At 37.0% G+C, this 24474-nt stretch overlaps 1 long non-coding RNA gene across 1 annotated transcript in view; it reads right to left on the minus strand.

Annotated features, from left to right (window-relative positions):
- The window catches only part of LOC140696355 (uncharacterized), a 216967-nt gene that overhangs the window by 167320 nt on the left and 25173 nt on the right, over positions 1–24474 (minus strand). Inside the window, exon 2 of the long non-coding RNA XR_012072563.1 lies at positions 11025–11088. This is a non-coding gene — a long non-coding RNA (uncharacterized lncRNA). The remainder of the gene's footprint in view (positions 1–11024; positions 11089–24474) is intronic.

A 24474-nucleotide genomic window follows, 5' to 3' on the forward strand; every position in this document is an offset into this window, starting at 1 on the left:
CCTAATAACAAAGATCTGAGGCCAGAGTACAATCTGGGGCCAGAGTACAAATGGAAGTAAAATTTTTTTAAAAAGTAGTTGTAATAGTTATAGTAATAAATATTAGTAATTGATTTTACATATGCCAGGCATGCTACTAAATACTTCATGCAGATTATGTATTTCATTCTCATGATAATCCTATGAGACAGGTAATATGTCCCATTTTACTGGTTGTAAAACTGAAATAGAGAATTAGTATCTTGCTCAAGCCCACAATACCAGCAATTAATTGACAGCTGACTAGTCTGCTCTTTTACTTGTCAGTTTTTCAAAACTGTCACACTATTATTCTACTTTTTAAAAATTCCAGTTACCACGTTTATAGTTGCGTAATTGTGCACTGCTGAAACGGAGTTTTAGTGTGTTGGAGCTTCCCAGGTGAAATCTGAAACCAACCTCTCTACACAGAGGTAAGGGAGAGACCAAAGAAAGAAGCCGACCATTCCAGACTGGTAGGTGGTGGGTTTAATAACCATGGGAACTTACTTAGGACGTTTGCCTTGGGTGACTGCAAGACTAGCAGACTTTCTCACCTGCCCACCAAATCGTACAAGTTTATAGAGAGGCCTTAACTGGGTTCAGTCATGTATACCATCCAGATAGTCTCAACAACTGATTCTCACTCAATGCTATGTCCATAAAAATGTCTCTCACTGTGGGAATGGTGGAGAGAGGATGCATTCCAAGCACAGGAGAGGGACTCAGGAGCTTTTGATTGACCAAGTTTAATTCTTGGGTCAACTGGCAGTCACATCCTCATTACCTCCTACAGCACTCCATTTTTGGGACTGGCTTTCACAATCTTATATGTCCTCCTTTTTTGCAATACATCCTGAGTAAAAAAGCATGGGTTTTACTAGCATGGAGGTGGCTCGTTTGGTGGCTGTCAGGCTGCACTGGAGACAGATGCCACAGCAAAAATGCAGGGACATGTAAGACAAAACCAAGATTAAGACAATTTTTAAAATTAGTGATGCCATTTTTTTTTTCAAACCAAGAGCCCCATGAGCCAAACCACTGGTTTAGTAAGTTCCTTAAGCTGGTGCCCAGATCACTCAAGGTGTGTTTTTTATGTGATTTAATAAAGATAACACATTAGCAGACACATCAGGTATGAAGAGACAACATTTTATTTGAATAATGGCACAAATGTCTCCTTTTGAGGCATAATAATGTCCAAGGCCATTTTATTTTGGAGAACTTTTTTTATTAGAGATATTTCAGTGTTCAATAAGAACAGGCTTTGTTGGCTATGATTTAAGCCTTTTTGGGTGAATTCAGCAAGGGCTACCATGTCCTCCAGGCTAGTGGAGGGAAGAAAGATGGCATCCAAATGATTGTACCAGTAGGAGACCAAATGTGCCCACTTGGCCTTGAGGAGGAGGCTGGTAGCTTTAGGAACCTGACTTGGTTGGACATACCATACATGTTGGTGGGGCGAGGCAGCACTGTTGCACATGAGGAAACGGACTGGAGGTGGGATATGCCAGACCAGAACATCTTGTCCCTTCTTTTAATGATGTGCGTTCTACTCCAGGTGTAATATGCTTTGACAGATTCAGCTTGTAGCAGGACAACGGGATCCCAGTGGAGACTGAGTGGTTCTCCCTCATCCACGGGTGCCAAGTAACTCATCCATCCTAGCAGAATTTCTCATTGTAAATTTTAGTAGATAATTCTTTTTCCAGGCATGATGGAGCTTGGTGTTCTCAGCAGCATAACACGTTGATCTATGGTGAGAGTCAAGAAAATGGCTGTTTCCCATGATTTTTATATTTTATGGCAACAGGTGCCTCAGTAGGGGTCTTCAATGTCGCACATGGGGCAAGAAGCCCTACTGGTTGATCATTCAAATCTATTAAAGCCTAGGACAGCACTTTAGTCCACCCGACTGAGGTGGTTTTACCTGTTAGTAATTTAATCTACTGTTTTAATACAGTATTCCATTTTTCCTGTCAATTCTCTTTCAGGTTAGAGGGGGAGATGGAACCTCTATTTAATGTCATACTTTGTTTTGTTTTGTTTTGTTTTCAAAGTCCTGCATATCATGATTTTTGAAATGTGACACTCAATCACTTCTATCTGACCAGGGTATTCACATATGGTACTCAGCTTCTCTAATACCCTAATAGTGGGAGCCTGGTTTGTACAGTGACGGGCTTGAGCTAGGCCAGATCTGGTGTTCATACAAACCAGGGTATATTTAGAACCCTCACTCAGAAGGAGGGGGGGAATATAATCAATTTGCCAATCTCTCACTGGTTGGGAACTCCAGTGAACGGCCCCAGACTCCTTTGGATGTCGCCTTAGGTGTTGTTTAGAACACACAGGACCTATATAGTTACCGCATTAACCATGTCACTGTACTTTAAGGGTAATCCGGCATCTTTGGCAATAGGCCATCCCACCTGGGCACTGCAGTGGTTATTTGTTTTATGCATCTAAGCTGTTTTATCCACTGTAGGATGTACTCATGAATTACCTTCCCTTGGATTCCCATTGTCCACATTGTCCAAACCTTAGGGTTAATATCTTTAGAACAGCCAATTGTTAGCGTAAAGGGTTGACGGCCAGGGGTCATGAATGATCACCAGCCAAACCACTCTGAGTTCAGCCCATCTGCTGTTGTGATGTATTCCTTCCTGAGAGGTTCCACCTGGAGGAGTACTGTGTACACTGCTAGGAATTGTTGTTCTCTGGGAGTATATAGGGTTTTTGTTCCCTTTTAGAGCTGAGACCAAAATTTTAGGAGTGTCTCCCCTTCTGTTGTCTCTGCCACAGTACCTGACTCATACCTCCCAGAATCACAGACACATCTAACTCAAGTGGTAGCCCTGTTTGGGAGATGCCCAAAGCTTTAATTTGCCTTTCTAGTATTTTTGCCTTCTCAAAGGTGGCTTCTTGCTTTGATTCTCAGTCCCATATGTCCCCTTTCTTTATTAGGCAGTAAGGGTTGGAGGCACTGTGCCAGGTAGAGAATAGAAGTCCTTTAAAACCCCCAAATCCCTACAAAGGCTCATATCTCCTTTACGTTTTTAGGGGTTGGATGGGCTTGTATCTTATTAAACACAGCTTTTGGGACAACATGTGTCTTAGCTGACCAAATGATTTCCAAAACTTACGGCAGTGCCTGGCCCTTGAATTTTCTGTGGTTTCACCACCCATTTTCTCCACTGAAGATATTCTAGCAAAGCCTATAGAGTGACCTGCAGCAGAGGCAAGCCTTTACCTGTTAACATTATATCATCAAGCTTACTGATGTGATGAAAGGGAACAGGGACAGGTCTTGAGTCACCATTCCACGACCTATGGTGGGGCTGTGCAGGCAACCTTGGGGAAGCACTTGAAAGGTCCATTGTTGCTATTTCCATATGAAGCCAAATTTACCTTGTGACTCACTGGGCAGAGGTAGACTGAAAAACACATTTTAAAAGTCCAGTCCAGCATAGTACACTCCTAGGACCATGGCCAAGGTATCTAAGATGGTGGCAGTGTTGGGCACAGTCCCCTGAATAGGGGGGTAATGCCTTGTTCAGTTCTTGGTCATCCACCATTATGAGCCATCTGGCTTTTTTACCAGGCTGTTGGAAGCATGAAGGGCAGGACATCCAATATCCACTTTGTGCAATTCTTAGATAATTTCTCCTATCTCCTTATGCCCCCCCAGACATTTACATTGTTTGAAAGCTACCGTCCTTCACAGGGATGGCAAGTTTCCTGGTTCCCAGCTGGTGTTCCTCTCAGCAGTGGTTTGATTACTCTAATCTGGAGACCCAATCACTGATAGAGGTTTGTAGAGTCTGACCTTGTAGGACATCAATACCCAATATGTCCCCTGGTATTGGAAAGATAAAAACCTCACTTTTTGGCTGGGGGGAACCCCAACTTGAAGAGTTAAAAGGACCTTCTGGACCATAGTTGTTTGTCCTCCATAACCATCAGTGTTGGTGAAGGGGCCGAAAGCTCCTGTATTAGATGTATTAGAGAACATTCAGCCCCAGGATCAACCAGAGTTATAAAGTTTTGCGTATTCCTGGAGGACCAGTGAATAGTGAGCTCAACATGAGGTCCCTGTTGACCTACAACAGGCCTTACCTGGAGGCAATCTTGGTTGTATCCTACACCCCAGGAATTTGGGGGCACCCATTCCAAAGAGTACTGTACCCCTGAGGCCTCTGCTGAAGCAAGCAGGGCATTAGGGATGGTAGGGGCAGATGGGAACACTTGAATCGTTGTTCTGGTTTTAATACATTTCATAATCTGACCAACACAGCACTGGGTTGTCAGTCTATCTGTTCAGGTGGTTTGATCCTACAACATTGAAATAAAACCACATTTGCTTTTGAGTTATTTTTACTGGACCCTCTACAGTCTATTGGGATGGTTCCTCAGCTTTCTGATCTCTCTCCTTCTCTTTCCCACAGATTATACCTGTTGCCAGGTTTGTGTTAGTTTCCCCCAGATCAGCAATGGATTGCTTAACATCATAAATATCTTTCCCATAACTGGGATCAGCATGGATATCAGCATCCCACATCAAGTGTTGGGGGTGACCTGGAGTATCTTCGCTTTCATTTCTGTAGTAAATGTGGCCCAATCAGGTTCTTTAAGGACAGGTATAGATTGATTGTCTTATTCCAAATTCTGTTCGGAGTTTTTGTACCTCCTTTACAGATTTTCAGGGTCCTGCATGCCCAGGGAGATCCTTCTTATTGGGCCACGCCTCTCTGCAGGATAGAACGATCCACTCTATGAGGGACTGAATGCCTTGAATTCCCTGAGTGCCCTTCAGACATTATCAGGAGGCAGGGTGTGGTGATGTTGCTTATTTTTTTTGCCTCCTGCCTGGTCAGAGAAATGTCATCGCCCCCCCATATCCCATAGCCACACTAACCAGCCTTGGATACTTTTCCTGGCCTTTTGTTTCTTGGCAGCTTTGTCAATGAGCTCAGCGAAAGTATATTCCATCATCATGAATGTTTCCTCAACTGGGGGCTGCCGGGCTGGCTTAGGATGTGATTTTGCTTTTCTTTGTATTAGTGTTTTGGATGGCACAGGGTGTTTTGTCCATTTCCTCATCAATCACCATAATAACATTTTCTTCTTTTTTTCTCAACACTTTTTTAAGGACTCCACCTCAGTGTTCCCATCGGGCTTTCTCACAAGCACTCCAACCTTAATTTGAGGCAGCGTACACCCTCCTAGTTTTACAAAACTGCACTCTAAAGTCTGTAACTTATTAGTCTGTTCTCCCACCTTGTCTGCCAGCCTCAAAGCTAGCAGAGAGGTGGACAAAGGAATGTCCTTCTCCACCTTCAGCTCTTCCAACTTTTCATTTTGAGCTCAGCCTCTACACAGGCTTCAGGGGTGGGCCAAACTGCCCACAGGAGAGGCCAGCCCACTGCATGGTCATTTGTTTTTCTTTTTTGCCACAATGCAATATACATAGTTCTTCAAATAAGCGCATTAAAGCAGGTAGCATTTTCAGGGTATCCCTGTCCTCAAGCAGTGCTCCATGAGCATCTAACAGAAGGCCCACCCCTCCCAACAAAGAGGTTGATGGCCAATTTAGGATTTTCCCCGAGGATGCCTCTTTCCCAAAGCCCATTTCTTTGGCCTCCTCAATGACTCTCCAAATGTTGGTTCTCAACCTTATTAGGAGCTTCTAGGATGAAATCTGAAACCAGCCTCCATAGCCAAGGGCAAGCAGTGTCCAAGAATGAGGCAGACCACCACTCCAGAATGGTTGGTGGCAGGTTTAATAAGCAAGGGAACTTTGGGTTATCCATGCTGTAAAATGTTTGAGTACTTCATTTGTTTATATTGCTGAATAACACTCCATTGTATTTTTTCCACTTCTTTGCCAACATTTGTCAGTTATTACCTGTCTTTTTGATCCAAGGCATCTTAGTAGGTATGAAGAATTTCTCATTATGGTATTAATTTGCAATTTCCTAATGAGTAATGATATTGAGCATTTTTTTCATATCATTATTGGTCATTTTTATATCTTCTTTACAAAAATGTTTATTCACTCAGTTTGCCCATTTTTGAGTTGTGTTATTTCTCTTTTATAATTAAACTATAAGTTTTCTTTACGTGTTCTGGATGCAAGCTCCTTATCAGATATATGATTTGTAAATATTTTCTCTTTATGGATTATCTTCTCACTTCCTTGATGGTATCCTTGAAGTACAAAGGATTTTTTAAATTGATAAAGTCCAACTCATCAATCTTCTCTTTTATCACCTGTGTTTTTGGTGTCACATCTACAAAATTGTTATCTAATCAAGGTCACAAAGATTTACTTTATGTTAAAAATGTAAATTTATTACTTTATTTAAGAGCAAGGCTTGAAACAACTTAGTACCCTACAGAATGTGTCCTTAAGTTTTCAGCATGTGTATATTGACCCAGGAATGTGATATTACCTAGCATAAGACAAGATGCCCCTAAATAATTGGATTTGGCAGATTTGTTTCAAGACCCAGGAATCTAGCATTTTTACAAGAGTCCTGTGCAAATAATATGGCACTCCCAAAACCCACTCTGAGAAACACTAATTAAAGTGAACGAATTCTAGCAAACAGTGAGAATTTTAAGACACTTTTTGCCTTAAAACAGGAAAAATGTGATAAACCTAAGAGGGGGCTGTAGGCATCCTGGCGCTGAAGACTGATTTAAAAAAAAAATTTACCATAATTACACAAAATGTACACTCTGTCTACCTAAATCTTGCCTTCAATGGCTATACAGCAAGAATGTAGCCCCCATCATTTTCCTATCCTATAACAGTCCACAGACCATTCTGGCTCAGGATGACAGGGAAAACCACTTTAGATAGAAATGTTCCCAGAGAGCTGTGGAACATGCCAGCACAACACACATCTTTTCATGAAAAATTTCTTTTAGTCAATCCTACCCTGTCATTAAAATGCAGCTTTACTATCCAAATATTATGCATTCTAGATGCTTTCTTGCCATTTCCCACTATCACCCAACCTCTCTTTCAGTACATGGTCTTAGTCAAAGGCAACATGCTGGGAAGAGCTGTCTTGACAATTGTCATTAAACTAAAATTTCCATGCTACAGATCTCATGCAAAGCAAACTTATTATATCCAACTGCTTTGAGGGGTAGGTATGAAAAGGAAAGCTGTCCCTAGGAAGTGCCCGCCTCAAAAAAATGGTAACATCAAAATGAAATTAGTACAGAAACTTTCATTTTTCTCAAAAATGTAGAACATAAGTAAAGAGCCGGTCTAAGGGATGAGCAGGTGTGAGCCTGTAGTGTAATTTCCCAATTGTAGGACAAGACAGTCTTTCTTCACTAATAATGCCATTTGGAGCAAAATAAATGGACATAGAGATTATCATATTAAGTGAAGTTAGTCAGAGAAAGACAAATATCATACGATATCACTTAAATGTGGAATCTGAAAGAAAAAGATACAAATGAACTTATTTACAAACTGGGAATAGAGTCACAGACATAGAACACAAACTTTGGTTACCAAAGGGAAAAGGAGTGGGGAGGAAGAATAAATTAGGGGTTTGGGATTAACATATATACACCACAATATATAAAATAGATAAACAACAAGGACCTACTCTATTGCACAGAGAACTACTTTCAATATCTTATAATAACCTACAATGGAAAAGAATCTGAAAAAGAATATATATATGTATAACTGAATCACTTTGCTGTACATCTGAAACCCACACAACATTTCAAATCAACTATACTTCAGTAAAAGTAAAGTTAAAAAAAATCTTTCTTCACCATGAACAGTTTATGTGGAAACTGAATAGGATTTTGTTTCTGAAATGTATCCATTATTTTTAACAAAAAATGTGAAGAAAGAGACAAGGCTGAAAACTTTTTGCCTAACAGTGACTGTTTTAAAAATATATAATTATTTGAAACTTGAAAATGGCAGAGTACAGGAAATTGTCATCAGATTGTGATCTATATCTTTCTTGCAACTCACAAGGCCAAAGAATGTCAGATGCTGGAAACCCAAAAATAAAGGTAAAAGGGAAATCAGTGTCCGTGGATACTTCTCAGGATGATAAATTTAAGACAGCATTTCTCAAAATCACATCATAGGATTTTTAGGAAAATATCTGACAGCTCAGACGATACTTGGAAAAGAAATGAAAAATATCACCAGGAAAACAGAAAAAGACAAATATAAAGTAGTGACTCAAGGGCAACCTGAACTTATTGCCTTCTGATCTTCTTCACAATAATACTTATTTTTTGCTGATTATTATAAGAAATAAACGTCAATGAGACAATATGGCAGAAGTTGATTCTGCTAGGTTGGTAAAAATGTGAAAGATCTTTTGTCTCTGAAATGTTGGCTGAGATTTTATAAATACGGTTTCTGGACAGATTGAAAACAAATGAGCTTCAGTGTAAGATATTTCAAGGCATATTTTATGCTTTCTTGATCTATGAACAATCAGGTATTTAGTGTTTAACTAGCCATGTACTCTTTATTGGGGAGGAGAGGAAAAATCAACTCTTTAATTCTGCTTTTTATGTGTTAAAAAAAAAAGGAATGGGAAAGTCCTTTGAATGTTGTAACATGTACATAGTATTTCCAACAAAAGGGTTTCGGTAGGAACTTATGAACATGTGTTAGATGTCAGGATATCCTATTTGAAATAATGGGGATGCGCTGAGCAGACGTGACCCTAAGCAATTCGGGGAGGTGGGTGCAAGAGGAAAGTGGCATGAAGATATTAAATCATACTTCCTTCAGTCATTGCCAATTATATATTCAATTTCCACGTCAATGTTTAATATATCATTAGAGTAATGCATTATAATTCTAGGATGGCCAGTACAGTCATAGTAACATCACTCTGATGTCATCTTAGACTCTGGCAAAGAGCCACATATGCATGAAAGTTTAGCCATCCTGAGAAACATTTCTCATATTTTTTTCCATAATTAATGATTAATATTAAGCCAAACTAAAGAAACAACTCATTTGAAGAAGTGGAGGTCATTTTCTAACTGTTACTTCATAGTGTACACTGGCATCGTGCCAGGGAGACAGAAGGGAAAGCCCTGTAATAAAATATGTTTTAATAAATTATTAATTTTTTCATAGCCAGGCTGAAGATTTAGAAGGAGGATGGCATTTTCTAACTAGGCCACAGGATTATTGAGGTTAAAACTCTTTTTCTTTTGCCCAACATTGCAATATGGATGAGCTTTTGCTCCAGCTTATCGTAACTGTACCGCACAATCGATATTTAAATCCTGAAAGATCAGCAATAATGGATACAAACTGAACAGATCAATATTTAGCCTTTTGTGGACTATAACTTTTATCTTAGCCCCAATTACTCCATGACACAGGGGTTGATTTTTAATGTCTGGGGTATTTGACATCTCACTGATTTTAACTATTTCAAATGTTAAAGAAACATTGTGAGACACCTGTAGAGAGAAGGGCTGATAAAAACTATTCTAAAAATATGCTCAGATGGGTTTGTCTTTTCAAGATCATTTGGTAATAATAAATTTCAATTGTGACATATATTGGATTTTTTAAATTTATAAGGGATCAAATAATTTTAAAATTCATGAAAAGATATTTCCTTGGAATGTCCTTCGGCAATATTGCACGGCCACCTGAGAGATGTTTGGCCAGTTTATCTTTTCAGGATTAAAAACTAATTATAAATTTGATAAAATATTAGCATTAAAATACTGTTTAATTTATTCAGGTATCACAGTATAATCAATTATGATAATTTGTTTCTGAAGTTCAATAAAGGGTTTCAAGAAAATCAAGATTCTGGAAAAAAACACAAGCTTTCTTTAGAAATAGCAATTTCAATTTATCACTCTTGAGACAGTAAGTATTCATAAATGTGAGCTCTGTTCCCCAAAGCCCAACCCTATCTAGTGCGAACAACAACAATAAAAACTCTACCTTTAGCGACTAAGTAAATTAGAACATTTACTATTTAGAAGTATACAGTAGTAATCCTTTTTTGTAGAGCTTCTCTTTTTAAAGTCTGTGTGTACCTGTGTGTTGCCTCAGAATTAAAAAGGGAGGACGTAAAACTTCCACTTGGAGTAAGCACACTGCAGTCAATTACTACTTATAACTTGACAAAACACAAAAAGCAACTGCTTGAGGAACATGAAAAGTAAATAAGAAAAGGAAAATTGGGAAGGAAATTAAAACTTGAAGAACAACTAGTATGGTCATGTTGTATTTCATACTGTTGTTTCTTCTTTATCTCCCCTCGGCGAGACAAATTAAACCGTAAGAGGGACAGCATCATCAAAATCTCCTCTAATCCCTTTCTGGCCAGAAATCCAGGAAAAAAGCCACCTGTGAGCTCAAGAAAGTAGGGATGATTCTTCATTCTCTTCTTTTCTAAATTCTCCTAGCCCTGCTCCAAAGCTAGCCCCACTGCAGAACTACAGTGCAGTGCAGAAATGACACAAGTACCTGAAACTGGGGAACAAAACACTCAGCATTCTGGATTCGGGATCAGAGAAGATGGGGCCTTTTATACAAAGGGTATAAGAGAATTTTCAATATTTTTCTCTATCTCTTCTCTCTTTACTTTGCCCCAGGGGCAGACCCAGATGTTTGAAACTGCACAACAACATGGGAGGCCAAAACACTGAGATTCATTTTTTTTTGTCCAGAGGAACCAAAAGCAATATTCCCCACAACAAACAAAAAAACAATCCATAGAAGTTGCACGGTGTTAGGGAAATCCCACAGAGGAGTGAGCTGGAGAATCTATATTTGTATATGATCCAATGTAAGTCCTAAACTCACCCACAAGTGTCTATGTGTAGAACATATCCAAGAAGCGTAGCCAAGGAGTTGGAAGGGGAACGGCTATATAAACCACTGCCCAAGTCCCAACTCATCCTCTGAGTTGCTCAGATGAGAAGTAGACTCAAAGAACATACTAAACACTTTGAAAACCTACCTTACATTAGAAGCACCATCTGCAGAAGGCAGTCTGACTTGCATTTTCTACATGAGTTGATTGCCTGTTAAATGAAACAAACAAAAATCAATTATTTGCTGGATTTTAATAAGACCCAGTTTCTTACAACATAGTTTCCAAATATCCAGGATATAATCCAAAGTTACTCAAAATGTCAAAACCCCCAGACAATATGACCAAGAACCAGGAAAATCTGGTTTCCAATTATCAAGGGAAAAGACAATCTATATATGAGAATCCTGAAATGATTCAGATATTGGAATTACCACACAGATATTAAAAAATTTACTAAAAATCATGCTTTATGAGGTAAATATAAACACAACTGAAGTGAATGGGAAGTTAGAAATTCTAAGCAGACAAATAGAAACCATAAAACAAAAGCAAATGTAAATTTTAGGGAAAAAGTACGAAATTAAAAATAAATCACTGGATGTGCTTAGTAGTAGAATGGAGATAACAGAAGAAAGAGTAAAACTGAAGATAGAACAACAGAAATAATCCAGTCTGAGAAAAACCAAAAAGAAAGAAAGAAAGAAACAAACAAAATAAAGAGAGCCTTAGGGACTTATGGAATAATATTTAAACATTTAGTATTTTTGTCATTGGACTTCCTGAAAGAGGAAAAAGAGGTGCATAAAGCATATTTGAAGAAACTGTAGTTGAAAGCGTCCCAAATTTGGTGAAAGACATACATTAAACAGATTCAAGAAAATAAACTCCAAATCCATGACAATCTTAAAAATATTTGTGCATAGAGAGCCCCTGAATAGAAGAAATATTAAAAAAAACCCTAATTTTAAAAAGAAGAAATAGAAAAGTCCACCATTATACTTGTAGATGTCAATCTTCCTCTGCAACTGATAGAGAAAGGAGATAGAAAATTAGCATGGATACAAAAAACTTAACAATACCATCAACTAACTAGAACAGGTGTTGGCAAACTACGGTTTACCAATGAAATCTGGACTACCACTTTTTTGGTATGGCCAACAAGCTAAGAATGTTTTTTGCACTTTAAAATTGTTGCATTTAACATCATTATTTAAGTTCCTACACAGTATCTGTATTTACTACTTTTCACTTTAATACAAAGTTTGCCAATCTTTGAAATAAAATTAATTGACATTTATAGAGCACTCAACTCAACAAATTCAGAATAGATATTCTTCCAACTGTTCATGGAATATTTACTAAGATAGATCATATTCTGGACCATAAACCAAACCTTAAAAAATTTAAAAGAATGAAAATCATATGAAATATGTTCTCTGATAATATCAGGACTAACATAGAAATTGATAACAAGAAGATGGCTGGAAAATCCCCAAATGGGTTGAAATTAAACATCACACTTCTATATAACTAATGGTGATAAGTGCCAATCACAGAGAAAAACAAAAACATATTGTTAATAGAATTACTATACATCACAATGTGTGGAATGAAGCTAAAGTAGTGCTAAGAGGGAAATTTATAGCAGTAAATACTTGTATTAAAAATCATAAAGCTCTGAAAATAATCAGAGCTTCCACCTTGAAAAACTCGGGGAAGATTAACAAATTAAATTAAATGCAAGTTAAAGGATGAAAAAAAAGATAAGAATAAAAATAATGATATAAAAACAAAATAGAAAGAATCAGTGGAGACAAAAGATAGTTCTTAGAACATTTCGAGAAAATGTATTAACCATTAGTTAGACTGACAAGAAAAAAAAGAAAGGACTGAAATTAATAATAACATCAATAAAAGAGAGATATTACTACAGATGCTAAATCTATAAAAGGTGAATACAGGAAAAAAACAAATAAATCCATGAGTCATTGTTGGAAGAAATGAAAAATCTAAATATTTGCAAAAAAATCTATGTTTATAGATCACTTAATATGTTTAATTTAAGGTGGCAATACCTCTCAAACTGATCTACAGATTCAATACAATATCTATGAAAATTCCAGATTTTTTCTTCATAGCAATTGACAAGATGATCCTAAAACTCTTATTGAAAATCAAAGAACCCAGAGTAACAAAAATTTTAAATAAGAACAGAGTTGGAGGACTCACACTTCCCAATTTTAAAATTTGGTATGAAGCCACAGTAGTCAAAACAATGCGGTGCTAACATAAAGATACATTGACAGATAGATCAGTGGAATAGAACTGAGAGCCAGAAATAAACCTTCATATTAATGGTAAATCAATCTTGACGAGTATACCAAGACAAGTTAATTGGGAGAGAACAGTCTTCAAAAATTCTGTTGGGAAAACTGGATGAAAAGGATAAAGTTGAATTCCTTACATAATACATAAAAATTAACTTGAAATGGAACAGAGATTTAAATTTAAGACCTATAACTATGAAAATCTTGGAAGAAAATATAATAAATCTTTGCGTCCTTGTGTTAGTCAAAAATCTTCATCTATGGATACCAAAGGCACAAAGGACAAAAGGAAAAGATAGAAAAATTGAACTTTATCATAATTAATTTCTTTTCTCCAAAACATACCATTAAGTAAGGGGAAAAGACAATGCATAAAATGGGAGAAAATATTTGCAAATTATATATCTGATGAGACTGGAATATATACAGAACTCTTACAAATAAATAATAAAAAGACAAAAGACAGCCCATTAAAAAAAAACAGGCAAAGATGTAAGTATCTATTTATCCAAAGAAGATATACAAATGATTAAAAAGTACATGAAAGATGCTTTACATAATTAGCCATAGGGAAATACAAATCAAAACCACAATGAAACCACTTTACACCCACTAGGATGATTGTATTAAAAAACTCAGAGGACAACCAGTTGTTGATAAGGATGTGCAGAAACTGGAAGCATCATGCATTGCTGATGTGACTGTAAAACAGGGCAGCTCCTTTGGAAAACAATTTGACAGTTCCTCAAAATGTTAAACATAGAGTTACCATTGGATGATAAAAATGTTCTAAAATTTATTGAGTTGATGGTTGCACAACTCTAACGAATACTCTGAACACAAGTGAACTGTACACTGTAATGCATGATCTCTATCTATGTGAATTAGATATCAATAATGTTCTTATATAAAAATGAAACAAATGCCTATACACAGTATCTATAGCAGTTTCTTTTGTAATCAGTAAAAACTAAAAACAACCCACATATTCCCAAATTAGGGAATGCATAAACAAACAAAAATAGACAAAATAAAAATAGAGAGGAAGAAAGTAGTGATACATACAACCATATGGCTGTATCTTAAATGAATTATGCTACATGATAGAAGCCAGTCTCAAAAGTCAACATATGCTGTATGTATGCTCCCATTCATACAACATCCTGGAAAAGACAAAGATATAGTGATGGAAAATAGATTAATACCTACAAGAGTTATAAATCAAGGGAGGTTTTGACTGCAAAAGGGTACTATGTGGGATTTGGGGGGGTAATGGAAATCCTCTGTGTATTGTTTTTGCTGGTGATTACACAACTCTATGCATGTGTCAAAAATTAAAGAACTGTACTCCCCAAGGAGTTTATTTTGTCATAAATGAATTTAACAATAATTTAATCAAAAAATACATGGTAAGTTTTTTTTTTCTGTTTAATATGTGCCAGACATTGTTAGGTTCTTTAATGTTGCTAGTCCTAGTTATGACAATATGGAGTTAGATACTATCATTCTCACGTTCCTTTCACAGATGAGAAACTAAGGGTTTGAGAATTTGAGAAACTTAACCAAAGTTCAGAACATACTGGCAACCAAAGGTGAGGAGAGAACAACTAAAAAGAAAGCTTCAGAATTGATTTTTATGAGAAGTTTCTAACCTGTGTTATTTACCATTCCACACTTTTAATCTAATCTAATCCTGATTTTAAAAACTATCAATTTCACATTTTTGGAGGTGAACTACACCAAAATCAAACAAATCTTCATAGGAAAGTCCAATGTTTGTTTTCTTCCACCAAATAAAGTCATCCAGATTTGGTCAGTACCCTCTTTTTCATTTTGGGATTTACACTTCATCTTTCAACAAGGTTCTTTATGTGCCAACTATTGGGACATTAACATGTGGAAGTGAAGTTCAGTAACTGCTGGCCTTTTTAAATAAGAGAGATAATGCCTTCTAAGGAAATAAATTTTTAAAAGTAACTTTGAATTTCTTATCACTTTATGGCATACAATATTAAAGGGTTATTTTAAATGATTTATCATCAACAAAAATGCTGTAAAATATGTTCCTGAATAATTATTATTCATTTAATGCTAATTGGATAAGCAATGCTCACTCTATATTCATTTGGTATACTGTAGATCTTTTAAAATTAACTCTCATTTCCCAACGTTCCAGTAATTTAACCATTGAACCAATCCATGCATTGTACTATTTGCCAAAACAACATAGCTTTTTCCATCTAATAAAAGAAGGCCATGATTCATTTATATATCTTATCACTGGATTTCATTGATCATATTATTTTGTTATGCCTAAATCCAAAATTATTTTTATTTTTCCACATTTGTTTTGTAGTCATTTGGAATTTCTCAAGCAATGTAACAACCAAATATATCATTGATCCAATGGGAAATCATCCTCAATTTTCTTAAAATATAAACCTAGTTCATTAAAATCAGAGAGATAAGGACTCAAAAACTTGAGATTGTCTTTAAGACTAAATAACTATTCTCTGTGGTTACTAAAACTGGGTGGTATCCATTCACAAAACTTGGCACATTCTCTTTTCTCCTTCAGTAACATATCTAAATGTTTTTATCATCACATTATAGCTCATCTTTACTCCATAGGCTACCAGTACAGTGAAGACATTTGGCATACACAAAGAAGAGGAAACGTAAAGAAATCTCCAATCACCTGAATATTGAAGGCAAAGGAAGTTGTGGTTAAGTACGTTTCTCTTATAATGATCAACTCCTATAGTGTCCCTGTTGCCTCAGCATACAGATGAACATCATTTACATCCTATTACTTACTAGGATTTCCCATTAGAGTAATTCACATTAGGGTTACTGAAACACCGTCTCTTCCATACTCTCTGAGAGCTCTGTGGTTAGACTGTACCATGAATTTCTCTCTGCACTGATTACTCCCTCTATGGTCTAAACTGGAAATTTTTTGAAACTTGAGAATGTCTCATTTCGCAAACCACAACTGTCATTAAGTAGAATAAACAGGAACCAGAAAAACAAGTGTTGAGATTTTCTTGAATGTGTCTCAGACAGATGCTGGTTCTTAATATGCTTGTCAGTTTTTAATTTTTTGACCTTAATAATTTGAAACTCATATACCAGTGAGAATATTAGCAGCATGAAGTAATGTTGACTGTAATAAAGTAATTCAATAGCGGGTGCCCCTTTTGTATGAGAGTATTGTATTTCTTATGATCACCCTGATTATCAGTATAACTGGCTTATGTAGTTGTCCTGTAGTACAGAAGTCAGAATTCTGTTCCATATCCCCCTCTTCTTTAATTGTTGAAGAGAAATGTACTATAAGCTCAAGTTTCAGCTCCTCAAGTTTGAGAACTGTTACCTATTACTTTTAGTTTGAGCTACAGTTCATATTACCTTAAACAATATTCTTTAAGGAATACGAGGTTTGAGGGATTGCTCGAATGTCTTCCTTGAAACTCTGAAACTTTCTCTATTTCTCTTTCTCTGAAACAAAATCCTTTATCACATTTTCCCAATTAATTATAAAAGTTAAAAATTAAATCTTACTTTTGTCCCCCACATTAATCCTAAGTAGATCAGTTATTTTGTCCATATTAATGGAAGTATAGCACTAGTGAGATTTAATTTCAAACTTCTGTAATTATAGCTAAAATTAAATTTTACCATGGATGAATTGTCCACGTCCTAGATGAAAGCCGTCTGGGAGGATTAGCAACTGGACCTCCAGGATGACTTATGCTATCTTTGATAATTAATTAAAGTCGATGTGTAGAGGCCTATATTTGGAAATTCAAGGAGTTTCCAAGCAGGGATTTTTCAAATTCCCTTGCAAATTTGGTGTAAGGGGTTCAGGATGGAGTAGCTGCACTTTGAGGAAACTCCATAAGATCATAAAGCAGTGCGGTGAACCTATAGCCCCATATTCTGTTTACTGAATTACACTGGGTTAGGTGCTCTTCCTGGTGTACTGCAGAAATCTCATAAAGTTGAAAACATGCTTTTTATTTCCCTAAAGGCTAAACAGTTGAGAAGCCACTCTAGGGGGTAAGGAGATTGGATAATTTATCCTTCAGTTTGGGCCTGTAGAGTGAATTACGGGAAAATGGAGGAGGAGCCCTGTTAAGCCTGAAGAATCTAAGTGCAGGCAAATACAAAAGCCAATTTCTGGTTAACTCTTAAAACATAAATGTTTTAATTCTAACGCCAGAGTACAGAATGGTGCAATGTGGTTACAGTGTGGACATGTACTAGCAAAACAGGGTATTATTTTTAAAAGCATTGCCCACAGAAGGTTTTCAAGACATTGGAAGAGAAAAGACTTATAAATCCCCAAAGTAGTAATCAGAGCAAACATTAACAAGTCCAGTGACTTACGCAACTAAAGGGTTTTTCTGGATTTTTTGCTTTTTTATAAAGCCATACCAGACCTCAGTGTATTGTACAAAAGTATCGCGCCATTAATAGGTCCAGCAGGGCATCTATTTCCCTTTCCCTGGCAGCCCTACGTTCCCAAGTGCAGGGTTGTGTTCAGAACCTTTTTTCAGCCAGTCCTGACGTGTTTATACACGTGTCTTCCCTGCAGGGACAGCACCTGCAATGTGGATGGAAGTACTCTCATTCCTTTCACCTCAGCATCTGCCTGGTATCGAGTACTCCTCATCCTGACTGTATCTTAAGAAAGAATATTTTTGACACTGCTAATGAGAAATTGAGTACTCCCCCCCCAAAATTAAATACACTATGAATGGCAAAAAGTGTAAGACCTCACCTATAATCTCACAGCAACTGTGTTTGTGTGGGGAAGGGATAGGGTAAACCTTTATTTTGCTCATGCTACCCTAATGTATATTTACTGTAGAGTTGATGTATTTCTTTCCTTCAGTTGTTCCCTTAATATTTTCTTATAATGTTTAGCTCTGATCCTTTGAGTTTTCAGAGTGGGCTGAACCACTCTCCACTACCAGCCAGGCCACCTTTGAATTTATCACGAAAAACAGGTAAAATGTTACACATGCCACTTTGTAAGGCCAGTCTTTTGTTGAAACAGCCATACGTTAGGAACCACATCCTGCACTCTTTGGCCTGAGCTTGTGCGTCTTTTTCTCTCTGCTCTGTGACTGTCGTAACCTCTGCCCACTCCAGGACACTACATTCTCCTCCGCTCTGCATTCATGGCATTTTATGTCCTGGTTCTTCAAACAGAAACTTTATTCTGTGGCCTCTCATGTGCTGTTGTGTTAGTATGTAATGTTGGTATTTTACTAAACTTTCCAAGTATGTTTAGTTCATCTGTATAACTAGACCATAGAGTGCACAATATGAATTTCTGTATCCTGCCCATCTTTTCCCCCGTCTACTCCCCCAATGAACTGAGACAATACTTTGGATGTAATAGTTGTTCAGTGTGTTTTTGTTAATTCACATGTTGGTTGCCAATTCTAAGTAGAAGGATCAAATCTAATTCCTCCTCTATAATGGCTTAGACGTTTTTAATAATTTGATCAGAAGTAGTAGATATATGACCAAGGAGAATTGAGGAATGAAAGTTGAAAAAAATATTCTGTTGGGGAGCACTAACTGAGTTGGTGTCTGCTGCTACTTTGTCTGAGTGGATGATGATTCAGTGATTATCTGCCATTCCGGGAAAGCAGGTTCATTCATTTTGTCCTAGAATGCAGTAATAACATAATAGCTTCTATAACATTTTTTTTTCCTTTCAAAGGAGAAGCAACATGTTAAAAGCCAAATTCACAATGGGGAGACCATGGCCTTCCATAATTATCATCATCTACAATATGATGTAAATCATCAATGTTACCACTATTAGGCCACTAATGATTGATGTTTCATAGTCACAAATTTCCTTTGACAGAACAGCATGTCAGACATCTGTTACAACTGCACTGCACTGCTTCTGCATATTTATATTAACCTCCTTGTTGACCTAATATCTGTCTTCCATTTCCAGACACAACATAAGGAGGTGCTCTGAACTCCATTCTGAGAGTTCCCAGGGCCCCACCACTCTGTTAGGCAGCAGCCTTGTCCTGAGCACCTATGCTTGTCAGCCAGTTGACTCACAGGTTAGATTTTATGCCGCATGGCTCGAATTTCACTCAAAAGTCATTGAACACATCAGAAAGATTGCTTTGCCCCTTCTGACTTTAGCAGAAGCAATAACCTAGAACACTGTGGAAAGGCTATGAATTGCTAGCCTTTGAGCCTGACAATTGGAAATAACAAATGACCAGAATGCCTGTTATGACGGCATCCATCACTGAAAGTCCACCGGCTCTCATGTTCTCTATCCATACAGTTGTACTCAGAGCACACATCCTCCTTCTCTGTCCTAAGACAGCGTTGACTATATGCTTGTCTTTGACTCTAGAAGGCCCTTGGTCATGTTAACCAGTAAAATGCACACTCTCAAATGTTTCTTCTATCCGGTTTTTCCCTACCCTTTCCAGAGGTTTCTAAATGCTCTTAGATTGGGACTGATTCCACCACAAAGCTTTCATTTATCTTTGAAACTTGAACTCTTTTGCTTTTGTCAGCAGAGAGGGAATATGATGCCTATATTTTTAAAAGTGACCTATGGAATTTTCTTTTATTTTAGGTATGAGAAGAACATTCCTGAGTGGGATTATCAGTTTTATCACTTTCTTAATCATATGACCACACTGTTATGTTTGCCCAGAAATGCATGTAATAAATTTAATTTTCTGTGCTAACTCTATTGTTCCTGCTTTTAACCTATCGACCATTTCCTGTATGCCAAAAGAGAGTTCACTATCTCTCAGTTTTTCCTTCAATTCTCAGTTGTTCAGATTGTACCATAGCTGTAACTAAGCCCACGTTCTTACATCTGAGAATCTCCCTTCAAAATATTTCCCAGGCTGCTTTATCCTTTATAAGAGTCAGATATCGATATCAGTCCCCAAAGTCTCCCAGATAACGGAAAGGAAAAGCTTGTGAGGAGGGGGATAAAACCTCCAGACAAAATATGCGAAGAACCCATTTTCATGGTTTAATGCAGCTGTGTAGACTATGCATCCCTAAAGCCTATCAGAGCTTTGGGATAAGGTTAAAAACGGGACGAGACAGAGATCTATGATAAGCCTCCAAATAGAGACAAGAAATATTTGGCAACCAATACCATACACCTTTTTACACCAATAATGATCACTCTTGTTTGGAGAACTCCTGGGAAAAGAAACATCTACTTTGTGGCAGAAAGGTGAGCACCAGATGTAGGGCATTTTTCTGAGTTAAATCAAACAAGGTGGGAAAGATGGGGGGGGGGTTATATCTAAAGGAGACAATAAGCCTGTCTTGGTGAAATAGTGTGATCAGTTTTTCTAATCATCGGAATTTGGGCAGGGGTGTAAAATGTTAAACAAGAGAGAATTTGCTCACTTTTATAGGCTTTTATAAGGGGAAAGTTTAATAATAAAATAAGTTCTAACTTAAAAGCACCTCTATTAGTATAGTTTATGGAATAAGATAACACCTGATATGATGAAGTCCTTGCATTTAGTTAGGCATAAATAATAACAATTACTCCTTTTGATATTCTCCTATGTGAGAGGGGCTAGGGACTGTCAAAAAGAAAAAGAACTTACCCAGGTGCTAGGAAAATCTCACCACAACTTTAGGAAGTGGCTGCCCCATTTTAAAGAGGAGGAAAATTAAATGTGGGGATGTCAGGTAACTTGTTTAAAGTCACAGAGCTAGTAAGGTGGTTGAGCAAGTGGGTCTCCCCATCACCAGTGCTCTCCATTGAGCTAATGCAATCACCTCTTGTGATTTAAAGCAGTCTAACAGCTGTTTGTTTGCTTGCTTGTTTTCACTTTAACTAGAGGATCAATATATTTTTCATGATTTTTTTGGATTAAAATCTTATAGATGAAACGATATGCTTATTTTGGTGCTGGCATGGAATTAGATCTTTTATTTCCTCTACACAGTCTAGGAAGTGTTTAGAGAAGAGAAGATATTTTCCCATACACTGTGTTATTAGGTGCACTGTCTTTGGAGACCAATAAAACTTTTTTATGTTTCCTCCAGGGAAGACATAATGATGCAGGATTTTCAGTTCGAACCATCTACACACAAGAGAAACAACAATGGTTTCCATCTGTGTAAACGAGATGACAAGCCACTAGAATTATCGGAAGCCAGGTACTTCCCAGGTTTAAATCATTGGAGAAGTAAGATTCTGTCATGTCTTGATCAAGTGTGTCTTTAAAAATAACAAATGCAGTAGCCTCAGAAAAGAATTATGTTTGAAAGTGGAACCTCAAAGAGAAAGAATCCAATACAAAGCCTGAAATCCTGAACCAAGGGTGTATCTTTTGTTGGTTGATAAATACACTGAAAGTTGAGGGCACTTTATTTTACTTGCTTTCCCTATGTGACTGTATATACGCATCTCATCTCGGTTGTATACATTTAGCTGAGGTTTTAGCCTTTTAAATTTTGTCCCAGTTTTCTCTCTAGATGAATAATTTTGTCCCAATATTCTCTCTAGATGAATGCACACACACACACACACACACAATTCTAAAGAACCTGTGGATACACACAGCTTTCAGTGATAAATTTAAATGAATTTACACTGACCTTACCATGTCCCTGTTTATCCTGAAGTGCACATACCATTTTCCCCCTTTGGTGCCTTGATTAATGACTCTTCACTTCTTTTCTATAGTTTCTTCTTAACTTCCCTGTTGATAAGTGTGTTTCAACTGAAAGCAAAGTATCACCCTGGAGTTGGAGGTCACTTCCTGTTGGTCCAAGTTACTTGGAGTTTCCAGCCCTATGGGTTTAGCTTCTACAGTGCTGCAGCTATTTCATCCTGGTGACGTGGTCCTTGAGACTGGGCCACACTGTCTATTATTTTAGATTGAGTAGTCCATGTTTCTCTTTTTGTATGGCACTTGAGTACACTGTATGATGGCTGACTCTAAAGAAAATGAGCTGTGCCTCCCACAAGACAAGAACTGAGCACCAACACTTCTAAATAACGTTTAAATAGACATCAATGCACTAACTCTGGCTTGTAAATCTCCTCGTGCTTTCTAAGTTTCCAAACTGAATTTTCCTGACATGTCCCATGCAAGTTTCACTTGTGTTTAGTCCTGAAAACTGTACAATCTTTAAGTACTCTGTCCCCTTTAAGCATTCTAATTTTATCAGCGTTAACTCCACTCTAAAAAAATTAAAACTCGGAACAAGACCCTATTCTGGCCAGATTCAAGTACTTGGGTGCAGCTGTTTTCCTCATGCATAGCAGAAGCACCACATCCCTCAGGTAAAACTTGAGGTTTCTGGTATTTTTCATAATCTGATAAAACGAAAATGTACTATGAGGTCTTGTTCCTTGTATTATCAAATACAGCTTTTGAAATAACTCGAGAATAGCAAAGATGGTCTGCACTTGCCTATGGAATGCCTCTCTTTCTCTCTCTCTCTCTCTCTCTCTCTCTGTCTCTCCCTTCTCTCCCTCCCTCCCTCCCCTCCATGGAACATGCAGTAAGAAAACAAATCTCCTCTGCACAATTGGTAACATTTTTTCCCATGATGCAGTCTACCATTATTTGGATGACTAAAAGCTTTAATTATTTACTTTTGGGAGTCCCTGAAACCCATGTCATCACAAATACTGAAGAATTTTCTGGGAAAGGTTTGAAACACTTCCAGTTAAACTCTTGACTTAATATCTCAAGAAGAAAAAAAATAATTTTCTACAACATATTTTATTAAACCCTTTAGGTCCTTTTACAAGAGAGGAAATACCAATTAACGTATAATTTAGCAGAACAAAATATTATCCCATTTCAACCAGTACCCACTTCCTTGAAGTTTATTCAAGCATTAATAACCATTTAATGCAATTTAACTACATTGAGGTATCCATTACATTAATATAATATATCCATCAGGAAATTAGAGTTTTATTTCCATGAATTTTGTATTACAAGAAGGTCTTTATAATTTTATTCTACATTTTATGATGCTTAATTTCAACTCCTCAGTCTCTGTTACAGCATGAGATGATCAAAATGTTCCTAATGTTAAAAGATGACAACTACTTGGTTTAGTGAGCCACAAATCCCAAATGATTTGTGTGTGTATGTGTGTGTATATATATATATATATATATACACACAATATACACATATTGTTAACACAGTTAAAGATGTGCTAGATGTGCAGAATTATGAAATCCCATTAGGAATACAACAATGAGACAATGTTTTTGAGAACTGATCATTCACAGTGATCCTTTTAAAGCATACATACTGTGATGATAGCCATAAAGTAACATCTTCGTGGTCTGGAGTCCTATACAGTGTTTTCAAGGATGAGTTTGTATTACCTATGTGGACAATTATATCAGTAGACATACTCTTTTATGCTTTAGCTCAGGAAGTAACTGATCATGGAACTTTAAGTATGTTTCAATATACAAGGAAAATGTAATTGCACAATAGCATATGTTAGAAAATTAGATTATCTAGGGGACTTGAGAGACCTTTCATTGAACATCCTGTGTCTTAGAGTAAGTGCTTAGAGAGCTAAAATAAATGATTACAGCAATTTGGCAACTGAGTGTCAGTGTCCAGGTGAGAGCACTTCCTACAAACTAGTGAGCTCTCATATAGATAGGGAATAAACATGTGCAAACAGCATTGGGAGCAAATTCATACTTTGAAGTGCCTTTACTTCCAGGTCAGGAAGACTGAGGGGATATTCCATCAGACTTCCTGAACCCTTTGCAACATTTCTCCACATCACAACAGCATAGATGCAAACTACACCGTCAAGGGATCACCCTATCTCCACATAGAAAGGGTTGCAAACCAATGTGAATCGTATTTGCTCTTCCAAGTTAATTTGGAATCTTTATCTGATGATTTTTATTCTTTTTGCTTAATTATAATCTATTACTCATCTTTTCTATGATTACATAACGTTAGCTTAAATGGTGTCTGCAAAGAGAAGAAAGTGATGATTTGAAGGAAATGTAAAAGTTGGGGTGGGGGAAACTCCTAAAATCTTGCTAAGTGAATTTCTGAGGTCATAATTTGTTTAATTCAAGAAAAAATTCCTGTAACTGAGTAAGTCATAACTGTGCTTACATGGAGAAACTGAATATAAAGCCAGGAAAATACTCTATGAGTTTTAGTACCAACCATATGAACCAAACTGATCTCTTATCTGTTCCAAAACTGAGACGTTATCTA

Source organism: Vicugna pacos, chromosome 5 (assembly GCF_048564905.1).
Source record: "Vicugna pacos chromosome 5, VicPac4, whole genome shotgun sequence".
Taxonomy (NCBI): Eukaryota; Metazoa; Chordata; class Mammalia; order Artiodactyla; family Camelidae; genus Vicugna; species Vicugna pacos.